The sequence below is a fragment of the Lethenteron reissneri genome, chromosome 46, assembly GCF_015708825.2.
Source record: "Lethenteron reissneri isolate LAM-NWPU_2019-01 chromosome 46, ASM1570882v1, whole genome shotgun sequence".
Lineage (NCBI taxonomy): Eukaryota > Metazoa > Chordata > Hyperoartia > Petromyzontiformes > Petromyzontidae > Lethenteron > Lethenteron reissneri.
The window spans coordinates 4,346,020-4,359,607 of NC_083824.1; the positions used below are offsets into that span (position 1 = coordinate 4,346,020).

Below are 13,588 nucleotides of genomic sequence, written 5' to 3' on the forward strand. Positions count from 1 at the left end.
GTGAGGAATGACCGCGACCACTACCCAGTAACCAAGCCAAAGTCGGCTTGTGGTCGAAACCGTTGGCCCGACATTGCCTCAACGTTCCAGGTTCACTAGGTACACACCAAATGATCAAAGCGTGACAGGATAGTTGTGGAAAAGAGCTTCATAGCTTATCAGATTTCTCCAGTATAAATAAATATTCTGATTCTGACACGAGATGGAATTTACGAGCGTTGAATTAAGACGCAGGCTAAGAAAACGGAGTGACGTAATTATAGACGGCGTGGACTGAGGAATGTGGTGTTTGCCTGTCATGAATACTGTACAGATGTTTAATGATTACTGAGTTCACTGATTAGCGAGCTGATTAATATTGGAGGGACGGGGAGAAATACCCCACACCAACATGTACAAACTAAGAGCATCTGTACTCTTTGTATATAAATAATATAATCCAGCAGTGCGATCGAAACGTCGTGATTTCTTTTATTTTCTACCTACGTGACTTTACCGAAAGAACCAAAGAGTATGGATTCCTGCAGTCACGAAAGCTTCAAATCTAGATTAAGAGCATCTGACTAAATGTTTGACTGTTTTAGACTTCTCCGACATCCCCGTGTGCCTTAAAGAACGGCCATTGCCCGTAATGTCAGCTGTTATTTAGTTGTATCTTTAAGGCCGCAGTGTTATTGATGAACGTGGTGAGTTTTTGTTCTTCGTGCTTGTGCACCACTGTCAACGCAATATCCCCAAATTTGTGAGACTTGAGGATGACTGAAAACTTTATTTCTTTAGAAACGGCTTTTTTGCGTTTAGTGTGTTGTCCTTCCCCCGCAGCCTCCGATTGACACGGTTTAACTTCTTTTGCACCGTACGGAGCCAACCGTGTGAATCGGAGATGCGGGCGAAGAGCAATAAACTAAACACAAAAAAGCTGTTTTAAAGTAATTCCTTTTCATTCTAGATTTAAAAGTGCATAGCTTCAGTGGCTTCCTAATATCAGAAAGGAGAGCGTTCCAGACGGCCGCAGAAGCACATCTGAAAGCACGATGCAGAGACCGTCTTTATCCGATGGCGAGCCAAAAGCCGCTACTGAGCGGATATTTTAACATTTTTCTTCTAAAAGCACTTTGCACTGGGTCAGTAGCTCTCTCAACTCTCTCCTCTAGGGCCTCCCCCGGATCGCTCGCCTCCGAAATTCCACTGCCGGGAAACCTCGGCCTGCTCCTATCGACAAGATCGCATCGGCACTCCGTGCTCCAACCCCTCATTCAAACGTGGTTCTGTGGGAAAGCTAATTCCTCCACCTCCGCTGCTACTGTAAGTCAGGAATTCCCTCCCCGTCTGCCATTTGTGCTGTTGACTGCCCTTGCCCCTCCATTGAAGCCTCGGATTAAAAACTTCTCAATGTTTCTGCCTCGGTCTCTTTAAACCGATGTGTACAGTACGTACGCTTCTCTTTAGCCTCTGATGTACACGTCCCACTGTTTTGTACAGTGTCTGGTGTTGTGGGTGCATTCATAGATTCTCTCAAATTATATTGCGTCGCGTGACAGACAGGGCCGAATTGTAGCCACATGGTTGTATGTGGCCAGTGCATATGCCACATTTCTTGGCTAACATCCACTGCCAACCGGTAGTTTATAATAATAATGACACATAATTGCGCAAGAAAGCCTCATCTTTTTATTCATTATTATTATTAAGAGTAATCCGCTTTATTTACCCAGAAAGGCTTCAGTCTCAAGACTCTTTTATTTCAGGGCTCCTCCTAAGGTTCCACATTAGGGGGCGAAGTTGCTGATGCTGCTACTGCTGCTGCTGTGTAGAATCCCAAGTGCATGATTTGCAGGTAACTCTTCAAGCATTGGATTGTGGTTCAAGGCCAATACCAGTTACGCTTCACGTTTGCTTTTAGCAAAGTGAATGAAGTGGACAAGCCGGAACGCACAAACCACACGAAGGAGTGTTACCCTGCTGCCGTTGAGGATTGAGAATCACTGAGTCTTGAGGAAAACAGTTTTAGTAATTTGAATGTTTAGTGCAGGGGTCGGCAACCAAAATAACAAGAAGAGCCATTTCTTTCCAATTCGGTACAAAATTCAGTATTTCAAGAGCCGCAATGCATCTGAGTACATACATACATATTGTCAAGAAGCAGCCCGTAAAGAGCCGCATGCAGCTCCGGAGCCGTAGGTTGCCGACCCCTGGTTTAGTGAATACCATTAATGGGTGCTTGGCACGTGGAGGAGAAGAGAAAATCCACGAAAGCACTCAAAGCTCCGCCCAAGTGGGTTCACCATTCCACCAACAGAACCAACACGTCCCATCGATATGTTGGCCCAGCTCACTGCTACACTGCCACCTCCTGGTCATCCTTTAGCCCGCAACCTCAAACAACAAACAACAGACGAACTTAATTTGGAGCTTTCGTGACTGCAGGAATTACTCTTTGGTTCTTTCGGTAAAGTCACGTATAAAGAGAAAATAATAAATTAAATTAAATACTAGCATACGACGTTTCAATTGCAACACAAGCAATCATCATCAGGTATAAATGAAATAGAAACACAAATCTAGTATACTTAGAAATGTAATGTAATGCAACATAGAGTCGGATAACATAACAGTCAATACCCTACCTGGTTGATTACGTTCTTCCTGAGAATGCTGAATTTGAGAGAGAGATAAGACACAGAACCAGACACATATAGACAGACATATAAGCAGACAGATATCACAGAGATACATAGAGAGAGAACAAACATAGGCACACAGAGAAACCACGCCTCTGTGTCGAGGCCTTAAATAGAGAGAACAACAAATGGTGAGCGCCGGTAGTCACCCATCCAAGCACTTCCCAGGATGCATCCTGGGCATCTTCCGATGCTCCGGGTGGTGGTGGTGGCGGCGGCTGTGCACGTGGCCCGCAATCCAGCACTGTCGAGGCGAGGGTCGGTGGATCGCCGCACAAATGTTGCAAAACTCCCTTCCCGCGGGCGTCGAGGAGGAGGCCCATACCCCGGCTCCCCAGGAGAATGCAGCACGGCAAAAACGCACGGGATAGAGTGTTTCCCCCTCGCACGCGTGGGTTTTCTCGGGGTGCTCCGGTTTCTTCCCACGTGTAAACACTCATTGCTTTAACACGTAGGCTTTCGCGACCAATATTATTCATAATCAACGTTTTTGGGTTTAGATCGCGTTATTTATAAATGTGTCGTAACCCTCCACCACCCGACACGGCCAATCAGTAAAAAAGTGTCACGTTGACAAAGGACAAATAGTTCACTGCTTTAGCCCACCGGTGTGTTGAAGCGTGAAACCACAACATTTACAATTTGAGTACGACGTTTCGCTGGTAATTGCATCCAGCATCATCAGGCAATTCGCCAGAATGGTGAGACTCTGCGCTGTCTCCCGTTCTTATATAGAGCAGCAGCAGGGTGACGTCATCATTAACTCATTAACTCATCAGGTGCAAAGATTTGAGGGGGTAGTTATTGTAATTATATACTAGATTAGTAATCAGGCTATTGTTACGATGCGAGTTGTAGATTAGTAGTCATTTGGCATGTGTTTTATTGTGATTATGCTACATTAGTAATCAGTTAGTGTTTGTTTCCCTTATAAGGAATTGTAATGTATCTTATTTAATAATACGCTTCCAGGCCGCACTAAGCCTGTAGCTGTCTGAGCGATTAAAGTTATTTTTGTTTCTCTCAATTTCAATGGATTCTCTAATTAGTCTTTGCCAGTAGTAACTAGTTTTACACAATACTTCAACGTTGTCAAAATCAATTGAGTGTCCCTGTTGGCATGCATGTTCTGCCACTGCCGACAGTTGTGTTTGCGATAGTTTAATATTTCTCTGGTGTTCTTTTAGTCTTACACTAACGTTACGCCCTGTAAATGTTGTGGTTTCACGCTTCAACACACCGGTGGGCTAAAGCAGTGAACTATTTGTCCTTTGTGAACATGACACTTTTTTACTGATTGGCCGTGTCGGGTGGTGGAGGGTTACGACACATATATAAATAACGCGATCTAAACCCAAAAACGTTGATTATGAAAAACACTCATTGGTTGGCCGATAACACCTGAATACGTAGAGGGATGCAGAACTCGGGCAATTTTTGGTGCCGGCTCACCGCCCGGCAGCTCGACAAGTTGAAATTACTACTTTTCTGATGAGATTTGACGCATTCAAGGTGGGTCAATCGTCCCTTGTATTGGCTTGGCATGGCCGAGTAATGGTGCACTTGCGGCTTGTTGCAACGGTTTGCAGTTTGTGATCGAAGGCCACCCCGGTAAATACGGGGTTATTTTCCATAATATATGCACCATCTTCTTCACAGTGGACGTTCGAATTCCCGTGACGTCATTTAGAAATAAGTAATATTTAAAAAAACTTTTTTTTAAAACACGCTTTTATGAAATGTACTAGTAATGGAAGAACTCCACGACTCCAGGAAGTGGCCCCGAAGCTTGCCATAACGTAAGGGACCGTGGTGATTTACAGCCAACGTGAGTTGACCGTGGACAATTAGACCCAAGGCGAAACATAACATATAAAAAAGAATGTTTAAAAATATATATATTTTTTATGATACAATATAGTATTGTCATCAGTATGACATAAGTATACCAAGTTTGCAGTCGATACCACATTGGGAAGTGGGTTAAAATTGAGTTACAAGATTTGAGGATACAACAACGACGACAACAACAACAACAGAGTCAGTTAAATGAAAGTGTGTAAAAAAGAGTAGGCCACGCGTCACGGTCTAAATTTGCCAAAGTGTAAACATGACAGCCACAAATGGCTCAATTGGGAACACACGTGGCCACATCGCTCCCCTACTGTACAGACTCTACTCATCTGTGGAACGTGGCGCCCGCTTGACATTAGACTACTCCTGATTCTATCTGATTCTCCCACGAGAAACACGCGTGACGGGCGCAGCGCGCGATGGCAAACATCCGGCGACCCTCATCTGCTTCGTCCCTTCGCGGAAACCGTTTCGTAAAATGCCCCCCCGCCTGTAACGGTCGACACGCATCCAGCACCTTTGGCTGCCCACTGACCACGTCAGGCTCGCACGCGCGCTTCGACATTGAGCGTGCGCGTCGTGACTGACGGCACCGCCCGTTCATTTAATTCATGACGACGATGGCGCGGAGACCCCTGAGCCTCGGGGCCAGCGGCACGCCACGTCAATCGTGGGGCGATTGCTTTTGTCCGTGACGACAAGCGGACGATGGCCCCCGGGCGCCCGTGGGCAATGGACGTTGATAGGGACGGCGTCACGGAGAGGAGATAGCGCGGACATCTAACGATATCTGCCCTATTCACCGCACCTTTTAAATCTAGAATGAAAACGAATTTCTGTAAAACAGCTTTTTGTGTTTAGTTTATTGATCTTCGCCCGCATCTCCGATTCACACGGTTGGCTACGTACGGTACGAAAGAAGTTCAGCGAACATACGCACAGTATGGCCCTCTCATGCTGTGACTCGCAACTTTAATAGGCAATGCACATGCCGGGAAATGTATTGGCAATCTGCTGCTGCATCAGAGGCTGCTTCCTCGTACTTGTCTGTGGGGGTTATTTGACCATATTTCAGTGCCGGTTGGCGTCGGTAGGACCGGTTCAGATCTCACTCGCCACCGATGTTAGTCCTTGCGGGGAATCAAACTTAGGATGACAGGATCATAGTACATTGGGAGCGTCACTGCACTCCCACTCCACAAATAAGACATTTAAGCACAGTATAAAAAAAGTGGGAAAATTGGCCTTTAAAACTAAATTTTTTTTTTTCGAAAAACCCAACCTCTAAATTTTAGGCAATGTATGAATTAAATCAACACATCTGTAGCTGTGATTAGCTTAGAACATCAAAGCGCTGCTGAGAATTCTAAAAGGTCACGTCGTATTGAATTCAACGTTTTTCATGGCCGTAGCGGTGTACAGAGACTGGAGGCGTTTTTTTCTCCCCCTGTACAGCAGTCGCAGTGCCAGGCCGCCAGTCACGGCGTTCCTCCTCCGTGCTAATCAGAATATTTATTCTGGAGGAATCCAATGAGCTATAAAGCTCTTTTTCACTGATGTCCGGGAGGGGCACGGAGTCAGAACGTTACGACAACAAACTAAACAAAGGTAAACAAATCGCAAAAAAGCTATAATTATTTTACCAGGTAATGCCCCGGACGTGCTCGCTGCGTCCATGTGGCTCGCATTATCACTGGAGGCGGCGCCTTCGTAGCCCCCACGTCAGAGGTCGCAAACGGGTTTTGATTCCTTACCCGTACCCGTACCTGGCCGCACCAGGGTCGCAAACGGGTACCCGTACCCGGCCGAGTACGGGTACCCGTACGCTACCCGTACCCTACCCGAAATGAGTGACAAACGGTTACTCACCAGTGACTCATGACCTATCCGTACCCGGCCGCACCAGGGTCGCAAACCGGTACCCGTACCCGGCCGGGTACGGGTAGCCGGGTATCGGGTAGGGTACGGGTAACGGGTACCCGATTGCGACCTCTGCCCCACGTGCCGTGCCACGGCCGTGTGGATCGTGTGTGTGGAATGGCCGTGTGGATCGTGCGCGGTGCTTCCAAGGTGACCTCGCCGCTTTCAAAAGCCCCCCCGCGTGCAAATGACCGAATCGGCACGGGTACGAGAAGTGTCAGCCGTGTGACGTGAAGTGCGCTGGCATCTTCCTCAAAGGCGATCCGTACACCTGCTGGAAGGTGACGAGAAACGCGGCGGTCCGAAAAAATGCGCGCAGGCTGAAAAATAAATGAGATTAATGATGATATAATAATAATTGCAGTCATTAGATTAAATGTTTTGCTTTAGGAAGGGCCCAATGAGCTGTTAGGCCTTATGTCACTGGCGTCCTGTGGCTGTACAGATATTACACAGTACAGATGTTAGTGACACAAGCATGGTTACATGATGGTGATAACAACAACAACATATGCAACAAGTGATTTATAGACATAATAATAGGTTTTTACCCTTTTAACTGGCAACAAAACTGACACCTTTATACAAGTGTAGTGACATAAGAAGGGAGGGGCTGCTGGGGGCTCTGGGATCCCAGGCGAGTCCAGACGCTTAAGCCTCTGGGCGCCAGGCGCTGGGTTCCCAGGGGGTCCAGACGCTTAAGCCTCTCGGCGCCAGGCGTTGAGTTCCCAGGCGCTTAATCCCCTGGGCGCCGCCAACGGGGGGGGGGGCTGTGTGTGCTCTGTGGGATGTCGGGTGGCGCACACGGCCCCACCCCTCGTTGGACCAGGCATAAAAGGAGAGCTCCCTGGACGATCGGGGCCCAGTTGTAACTCAAGACCCAAGACCCACGACCAGCCATCGGAAGACCCTGGGATGCTGTGAGAGCCAGCGCTGGGACTCTGGAACTCCCGACTCTACGACCTTGTGAGGGCGAGTTCCAGAGCGTAGCCAGAGTAGAGTATCTAGGCTGTGTACCTAGGCTGTGTACCTAGGCTGTGACAGAGTATCAGGACTGTTGGAGTGTTGTGTTGTAATAAAGAAGTTACCTCTACAAGTGTCTCCGGAACCCGTTACACAAGGGATCATGTTTGCATTGACCACAATACTTGCGGTCGGAATGCAAACAAAAACACAACTCTGATAATGATATGCACTGTCCTTGAAGTTGATTGGTCCACACCCGAGACAGCTTTCCTTAGAGCCTAGTCCCACGTGGTGTTGGACCAGATGATGCCAAAAGGCGCACCGTGCGGACGCTCATGGCCAACAACAGTGACGATTATCTGAACCGCTCCTGGGCCGCTCCTAGGTCGACTCAGCCTCGAATGAGTACCCGGCGTGGTATGTAAACATCACCACTGGGGAGACAAAGGCGGTCGGGCATGGTGCTAGCCATCCACCCCCTCGTGTGCTATGCCGGCCTTCATAGGTGCTCACTAACAGCACTTGCCCCAAGTCTGTCAAGGTTACACGGGGCATATTTGTCTCTGTACTTAAAACTTATTTTGCCCCGTATGAAGCCAACCGCGCCAGTTGGAGGTAATGTGCCCAGCCATTACATTTGTAAGACCTCAATTTCGTTGCAGTGGGTGCCATATCGGCATCGTGTCATGGGCCAAAGAATCCATTCGGAAATCTCCCCGAGTGCTGTCGCTGCGGTTTGTTCGTGAGCGGCCACCACGGGAGAGATTTCTCGCAGGGCTCTTCCCCAAAGCCTCCTTCAAGAGGCCGTGTTGTCTGCACAGTAGGGGGCGCACCATCTCCCACGCGACCACATTTCTGCTAAGAGATTGTCACATTTACTCTTTCAAGTTTCATTGATTAGGTGTAGCCCTGTGAGCCATGCGGCTCTTGAGTCGGGTGCAACCGCAACAAACAAAATGTGAACAGAGAACATCTTAAAGCGACGACGCGCAACAGAAACATCCTGGATAAACCAGCGAATCTTCCATCTTCGAGATGAAATTTAACCAAATCAAGTGCAAGACCACCAGTGCTACTGGAAGAAGGCGTGTGTGTGTAGCTGTGCTACGAACCCGGCGAGCCGAGTTCGATCTCCACTCACGGCCAACACCAGTGACAGATTATCTGAACTGGTCCACGGCTTCCCCTAGGTCGATTCAGCCTCAACTGAATACCTGGTGAGCCAATGGGGAGACAAAGGCGGTCGGGCGTGGTGTTGGCCACCCACCCCCTTGTGTGCCTTGCCAGCCTTCATAGGTGCTCGCTATCACCGCTTGCTCCAAAAGTCTTGTCAAGGCTATGGGGGGGGGGGGGGGTCTTTATCTTCGTAGTCATTGGTGACTGGACTGAGACCATGAACTCACTATGCTTGAAAACTGTGATATGTCACGGGTTAGCTGCCCCCCAATTCACGCCCACAATCTCCGTGATGTCAGCTCAGGGCTCTGACTTCTGATCCGCCTGGTTACTCAGCAAAACTCCCTACCCCCCTCCCTCTGAGTGGGCGAGCCGATTAGTCTGTCCTCGGCGTATCAACGTCCTTCCCTGGCTGTCGTGGTCAGCTGGAGTAACGCGCTGCAGATGAGACGCATCTTCAAGTTTTCGTCTCCAATGGGGGTCGCGGTTTCCATATTGTTGTGGTTAGAGCCCAGGGCACAATTTAAAAGGATATTTTTTTTTGTTGCACTGACCCAGAGTTTTCTGTCCATGTGGCGCTTAATTTCAACCGGGTCTTGTCTAGGTTCGACGATCCGGAGCACCTCATCCAACATACATTACGTTGAACTTCTTTCGCACCATACGTAGGCAACCGTGGTCAATCGGAGGTACACCTCGCTATGGCCGTGACTACCAGGCACGTGCCACTTCCCAAGATGCTGTGCTCTTGTGCGTTTACTCGACATGGCGAAGCTGTTGCAGGACACGGCGCGGCAGCTACAACCGGAACGGTCCAGAACGCTCTTCCGGAAATTGCATTGGGGGCCGTCCATAAATGACGTCACGCGATTTTGGGCGATTTTTGACCCCCCCTCTCGTCACACGGCGTCACAAATATGACGTCACAAAGCTCTGCCCCCCCCCTAAAACCATATTTCCATTTTGAAAATAAAACATGCTTTAAACCGCTTTAAACTATTGTCATTGTAGTGCGTATTTAATGTGGCGCTGCACTCTGATGTTGTAGGAGTGTTGTTATAACAATTAGTGTTGTTATAACAATTCTATATTTATTTAAAGTTGTGCATTTTTATGTGACGTCGCATTTCTCAACCCCCCCCCCCTCGTCACACATCGTCACAAATGTCTGACCCCCCCCCCCCCCAGGTGCGTGACGTCATTTATGGATGGCCCCTTGGCACACCACATCCATTTCACATTTTTTGCCCTTTTAGAAAAATCACAAATATAAACCGGTTCGTAGGATTTTAGGAATAATTGGATGTAATAATATAGCATTATTAAGAGTATGGATAAGGCGTACCATCTACTCACGCAGTCTGCCGAAAACCGGCGTGTTGCCGGTAGGTTGCGCGAACTACGGTGACCTACGTAAACCACTCCACGTATAAACTATCCACTTTTACAAATTAGACACTTTTTATTTAAACCAGGTGAGGCTCATTGAGCTATATCGGTATTTTTCAGAAACGACCTAGTGACACATGATAGCTCATCGCGTGGGAATTTACAGCAGCCAGATACTCTAACCGTCGTGATGTTGATTCTAAATAAAAACCGGAGGACCCGGAGGAAAATCCACGTGACCACAGGGAGAGAGAGAGACACCGCAGACTCCAAATATACAGCAGCAGGCGTCAGGGTCAGGATCGAACCAACGACCTCCTGTAGACCAGGCGAGGTAGTTAACATATCCTAGCCACCGTGATGATAGAGAGAGAGAGACACCGCAGACTCCAAATATACAGCAGCAGGCGTCAGGGTCGGGATCGAACCAACGACCTCCTGTATACCAGGCGAGGTAGTTAACATCTTATAGCCACCGTGATGATAGAGAGAGAGAGAGACACCACAGACTCCAAATATACAGCAGCAGGCGTCAGGGTCGGGATCGAACCAACGACCTCCTGTATACCAGGCGAGGTAGTTAACATCTCCTAGCCACCGTGATGATAGAGAGAGAGACACCACAGACTCCAAATATACAGCAGCAGGCATCAGGGTCGGGATCGAACCAACGACCTCCTGTATACCAGGCGAGGTAGTTAACATCTCCTAGCCACCGTGATGATAGAGAGAGAGACACCACAGACTCCAAATATACAGCAGCAGGTGTCAGGGTCGGGATCGAACCAACGACCTCCTGTATACCGGGCGAGGTAGTTAACATCTCCTAGCCACCGTGATGATAGAGAGAGAGACACCGCAGACTCCAAATATACAGCAGCAGGCATCAGGGTCGGGATCGAACCAACGACCTCCTGTATACCGGGCGAGGTAGTTAACATCTCCTAGCCACCGTGATGATAGAGAGAGAGACACCACAGACTCCAAATATACAGCAGCAGGCTTCAGGGTCGGGATCGAACCAACGACCTCCTGTATACCAGGCGAGGTAGTTAACATCTCCTAGCCACCGTGATGATAGAGAGAGAGACACCACAGACTCCAAATATACAGCAGCAGGCGTCAGGGTCGGAATCGAACCAACGACCTCCTGTATACCAGGCGAGGTAGTTAACATCTCCTAGCCACTGTGATGATAGAGAGAGAGAGAGACACCACAGATTCCAAATATACAGCAGCAGGCGTCAGGGTCGGGAACGAACCAACGACCTCCTGTATACCTATACCAGGCGAGGTAGTTAACATCTCCTAGCCACCTTGATGATAGAGAGAGAGACACCACAGACTCCAAATATACAGCAGCAGGCGTCAGGGTCGGGATCGAACCAACGACCTCCTGTATACCGGGCGAGGTAGTTAACATCTCCTAGCCACCGTGATGATAGAGAGAGAGACACCACAGACTCCAAATATACAGCAGCAGGCGTCAGGGTTGGGATCGAACCAACGACCTCCTGTATACCAGGCGAGGGGGTTAGCATCCCGCCGCTGTGTCAGCAGAGGGCTCCCGGAGTAGAGGAAGGTGTAGGGGGGCGGGCGTTTCGAGCACTGCGGAGTAACGAACCGAGATTCGTTTCTCCGACGTGTTCCGGTTGGCGAGCGTCGTGTGCTGATTTCTCGCGAGACGTCGGGCACGCAATGTCGAAAACGACGCGGCACAGCCCACATTCGCTACCGGACATCTGTGAAAAAGAGCTTTATAGCTCATCGGATTCCTCCAGCGTAAATAAATATTCTTGTAGAGAGCACAACTGTGTGGGAAAACCACGCAGAAGCAGCCGTTTGTTCGTCTGTCATTTCAGGGGCTTCGCTTCCGCGTCTGTGGAGGGATTTGCCCAGGTTCGTTCACAATTCGGAGAACAACGGTGATGTGCGTTTGAAACCTCTGTCTCTTGCGCTCCGTTCCATAAATTAACTCCTGTACTTCTGAGTTATTCCTAACGATGTATTCATTGTTGTGTTGTAGAGCGTCCTGAGTACCTTGTACAAAGGCACGTTTAAATGTAAACACATTCCTGTGGAGGGAGCTGGTAGGAACGTTGGGTTGCTCGGTCAATGGCAAGGGTCAACGGCGGCGTGGTGTATTCCGCAAATATGCCCGACTGTGAGGGCGGGCACAAGCCGGCGTGAGTAGGTTAAACGTTGAGTTTTATAAGGGCACCACGGGGTGACCAGCCCCTCCCCACCCAGCCCCACCCCTCCCACCCCCCACCCAGCCCCACCCTCCCCACCCAGCCCCTCCCCACCCTCCCCTCCCCACCCAGCCCCTCCCCACCCAGCCCCTCCCCACCCTCCCCTTCCACCCAGCCCCAACCCTCCCATTTTTGGATGCAGGACGGACGGACACAATAATCCCCTGTGGGCTAGTGTAACCAGGATGTTCCTACCAGTATTATTATATCAGCTGGGTTAGCGACCCAGAAAGATATTTCCACGGAACACCACGTCCAGTGTACCTGTCGCTATGGCTGCGATGACTCGTCACAGGCTGCCAATGACATTGGAGCACTGAAGCTCTGCGTTTATCCCATTTAAGATGTGAAACGACAAAAAAAAACAACTACTGCAGGGATTCATCTTCTTGGTTCTTTCGGTAAAGTCACGTAGAAGGGAAGTAATAAAATAATAATAATATTTTTATTATTTTATTACTTCCCTTCTACGTGAAATAATACAAATTATTTTTATTATTTTATTACTTCCCTTCTACGTGACTTTACCGAAAGAACCAAGAAGATGAATCCCTGCAGTAGTTGTTTTTTTTTGTCGTATTACATCTTAAATCGGATAAACGCAGAATATTTTTTTTTTATTATTGTATTACTTCCCTTCTACGTGACTTTACCGAAAGAACCAAGAAGATGAATCCCTGCAGTAGTTGTTTTTTTTGTCGTTTCACATCTTAAATCGGATAAACGCAGAATAATAACAAAAATTTGTATTATTTTATTACTTCCCTTCTACCTGACTTTACCGAAAGAACCAAGAAGATGAATCCCTGCAGTCACGAAAGCTTTTAATCGAAATTTATACTGCAGGGATCCTTCAAGCTTAACGAACCGTTGCAATGCGGAGCGGCGCGGCCCGCTGCGTGCGTTGTTTGTCCCGTGCTGAGCTCGGTCACTCGAAATTAATGTCACCGATTAGTCTTCGCAGAGCGGCGGCACTCGTGAGCGTTAGGCGCGAGGCGAGTGTTGTTTGCGTCGGTGGATTATACAGCGAAGGAGCTCGGGTCGCGAAGGCACCCTGCCACGTGGCTTCTGTCTTGTACCGTCGCATTTTCTTATAATCGACTGGACGTGTGTGACGAAGAGCTTTACAGCTCATCCGATTCCTCCAGTGGGAATAAATAATTCCGAATCTGGTAATCGGGGTCCCAATTTTAGTGCTGCGTTTGGCCTGTTCTATGCAGATGTGAAAAGCTGGACAATTGCAAAGATCTTACAAAGAAGCGACAGAAACATGAGGATGTTAAACATTTCACGGGCAGACCCAAGATGAGCGCCATGAGCGTGTTGCGGATAGCAGCAGGGTAACGCAAC

At 48.6% G+C, this 13,588-nt stretch overlaps 1 pseudogene; it reads left to right on the plus strand.

Annotated features, from left to right (window-relative positions):
- The window catches only part of LOC133354237 (globoside alpha-1,3-N-acetylgalactosaminyltransferase 1-like), a 34,451-nt pseudogene that overhangs the window by 2,989 nt on the left and 17,874 nt on the right, over window positions 1-13,588 (plus strand).